Raw genomic sequence first — 3507 nt, forward strand, 5'->3', positions numbered from 1 at the left:
ATGGCCTTTGCCAGGCAGTGGTGGTGCACGCCTTTAATCCCAGCACTCAGGAGGCAGAGGCAGACAGATCTCTGAGTTCAAGACCAACTTGGCCTACAAGAGCTGTTACACAGAGAATCCCTGTCTCGAAAAAAAAAAAACAAAACCAACCAACCAAACAAACAAAAGAATTTCCGGCCTTAGCTTGACTTGTTTCTAGCCAGTTTTTCTTTCTTTCTTTTTTTTTTTTTTTTTGAGGGGATGCAGTGAACTTTATTGATGGTATTCAAGAGAGTAGGGCTCCCTAAGCCCCTCCTGCTATCTGGGGGTCTGGGATGGAAACTGTGAGGGAGAGCTCAATGTCAAGGGTTGAGTTAGGACAGGGACTGCTCAGCAGCCGAGGACTTCTCTCTTGCTGTGTCCTTGCTGGGGTGGGTGGTCCAGGGCGGGCTTCTTACTCCTTGGAGGCCATGTAGGCCATGAGGTCCACCACTCTGTTGCTGTAGCCGAACTCATTGTCGTACCAGGAAATGAGCTTTACGAAGTTGTCATTGAGAGCAATGCCAGCCCCAGCATCAAAGGTGGAAGAGTGGGAGTCACTGTTAAAGTCACAGCAGACAACCTGGTCCTCAGTGTAGCCCAGGATGCCCTTTAGTGGGCACTTGGATGCCTGCTTCACCACCTTCTTGATGTCGTCATACTTGGCAGCTTTCTCCAGGCGGCATGTCAGATCCACGACGGACATGTTGGGGGTAGGAACACGGAAGGCCATGCCCGTGAGCTTCCCGTTCAGCTCTGGGATGACTTTGCCCACAGCCTTGGCAGCGCCAGTGAATGCAGGGATGATGTTCTGGGCAGCGCCACGGCCGTCTCGCCACAACTTCCCAGAGGGGCCGTCCACAGTCTTCTGGGTGGCCGTGATGGCATGGACTGTGGTCATGAGTCCTTCCACGATGCCAAAGTTGTCATGGATGACCTTGGCCAAGGGGGCTAAGCAGTTGGTGGTGCAGGAAGCATTGCTGACAATCTTGAGGGAATTGTCATACTTGTCATGGTTCACACCCATCACAAACATGGGGGCATCCGCAGAAGGGGCGGAGATAATGACCCTTTTGGCCCCACCCTTCAAGTGGGCCCCAGCCTTCTCCATGGTGGTGAAGACACCAGTCGACTCCACAACATACTCGGCGCCGGCATCTCCCCATTTGATGTTGGCGGGATCTCGCTCCTGGAAGATGGTGATGGCCTTCCCGTTGATGACAAGCTTTCCATTCTCAGCCTTAACTGTGCCTTTGAACTTGCCATGGGTGGAGTCATACTGGAACATGTAGACCATGTAGTTGAGGTCGATGAAGGGGTCATTGATGGCAACAACGTCCACTTTGCCAGAAGTGAAGGCAGCCCTGGTAAGCAGGCGTCCAATACGGCCAAATTCGTTCACTCCGACCTTCACCATCGTGTCTCTGGAACGAGGCTGGCACTGCACGAAAAGAAGCGGCTGTCTCTAGAACAGGGAGGAGCAGAGAGCCTAGCCAGTTTTTCTTAAATTATCCCATCTACCTTAGGCTTCTGGGCTTTTACCTTTCTCTACTCTATATACTCTATATTCTTCTTCTTCTTCTTCTTCTTCTTCTTCTTCTTCTTCTTCTTCTTCTTCTTCTTCTTCTTCTTCTTCTTCTTCTTCTTCTTCTTTTTCTTCTTCTTCTTCTCTTCCTCCTCCTCCTCCTCATTCTCCTCCTCCTCCTCCTCCTCCTCCTCCTCCTCCTCTTCTTCTTCTTCTTCTTCTCTTCTTACTCAAATAGCTGGCTAGGTGGTTGGATGTCCGGCCCCTGGTGTCCTCTCTTCTTCTCCTTTCCCATTCCCCCCTCTTCTCTCTTCTCTTTATTCTCTCTGCCTGGCAGCACCACCTATCCCTCTCCTGCCCAGCTATTGGCCATTCAGCTCTTTATGAGACCAATCAGGTGTTTTACACAGGCAAAGTGTATCTCAGCTTCACAGAGATAAACAAACGCAACATAATGTAATACATCTTTGCATCATTAAGCAAATATTCCACAGCATAAACGAATGCAACACATCTTAAAATATTATTCCACAAAATAACTCTTAAGGCAATTGCAAGAATTAAATGAAATGTATATGAATCACTTTGCTGAATGCCTAGTATCTGATCTGTAATCAATAAATGATTTTCATTATTTCATTAAATCATGCTACTTGCTGCCACATCCAATCCGACCTTTATATTTGAAGTATCCTGCAGTGGCAAATAAATCGTAATAATTAAGTCTTGAGAATGTTTGTTTTGTATATGTGTGTGATGTGTGGACATGTGTGTGAAGGTTCATACGCCCATGTGTGTAAGAGAAGGCCACAGGAAGACAATGGGTGTCCTGCTCTAACACCTTTTGCCTTATTGTCCAGAAACAGGGACTCTCAGTGAACATGAAATAGGCTGGTGGCCAGCAAGTCCCAGTATCTTTCTGTCTCTTTCCCAACCAGTGCCGGTGCATGGATAGATACAGATGCACACACACTTACACCCGGCTTTTCACATGAGTGCTGGGGATTTGAATTCAGGTCTCCTGCTTGCGCAGTAAGTGCTGTTACCCACTGAGTCAGAGCCTCATGCTCTGAATTATAAAAATGTAGAAAGTATGTCTTTAGTTTTCAGATGTTCAAACCTGACCATCATTACTGTGAGTTAAGTACCTACCAAATGCCAGATATTTAGGGAAGGGGGATGCTCTCTGACCTTTACACTTGTAGAAATGGAAGCTCAGAGAAGGTAAGTAATTTCTTCACAAGCAATACCACCAAACATTGAACCCGGACCAGTACTGTAGCCCACCAACCTATATTTACTGTAAGGTATTCCCTGACGTTTGAAAAGATGCCTTTCACAACTTCCTACAGTATCCAGGGGAAAGGTCAAACTCTTATTGCAAGGCTAATTTTTGTCTGCCTCTACCTACTAATCCGTATGACTCTCCTCACTTGCAGTGCTACAACCTTCTCAAAGAAACTCTCTAGAACTCTCTGGCCATATCTCCATCATAGTCCTTTCCACGTTGTTCTGGAAATGTTGATTTAATTGTCTTTCTTCCTAACTCACTGGCTACAAGTGTGATGAATTAACAAATTAATGAATATTGACTAGGGAGGGCCTGGATATAAAGTTCCACCATACCCCACAACAAAAATTAAATTAGTTCAGATTGTTTGAAGTACGTCTATGTTTGAGAGTACTGTGGTAGTTTGAATGTAGTTGGCCCTCATAATCTCATAGGGAGTGGCACTATTAGAAGGTGTGGCTTTGTTGAAGTAGGTATAGCCGTTTTGGAGGAAGTGTGTCACTATGGGAACAGACTTTGAGGTTTCCTATGCTCAGGATACCATCCAGTGCCTCAGCCAACTTCCTGTGGCCTGCAAAATGTAGGACTCCCAGCTACTACTCCAGCATCACATCTGCCTGCATGCTGCCATGCTCCCCACCATGGTGATAAAGGACCAACCTCTGAAACTGTA

General features: G+C 46.6%; 1 pseudogene; it reads right to left on the bottom strand.

Annotated features, from left to right (window-relative positions):
- Positions 1 to 246: 246 nt before the first annotated feature.
- LOC125410653 (glyceraldehyde-3-phosphate dehydrogenase pseudogene) lies at positions 247 to 1453 on the bottom strand (annotated as a pseudogene).
- Between the last annotated feature and the right edge of the window lie 2054 nt (positions 1454 to 3507).

This window comes from Myodes glareolus, chromosome X (assembly GCF_982192425.1).
Source record: "Myodes glareolus chromosome X, mMyoGla1.1, whole genome shotgun sequence".
NCBI classification, from domain to species: domain Eukaryota; kingdom Metazoa; phylum Chordata; class Mammalia; order Rodentia; family Cricetidae; genus Myodes; species Myodes glareolus.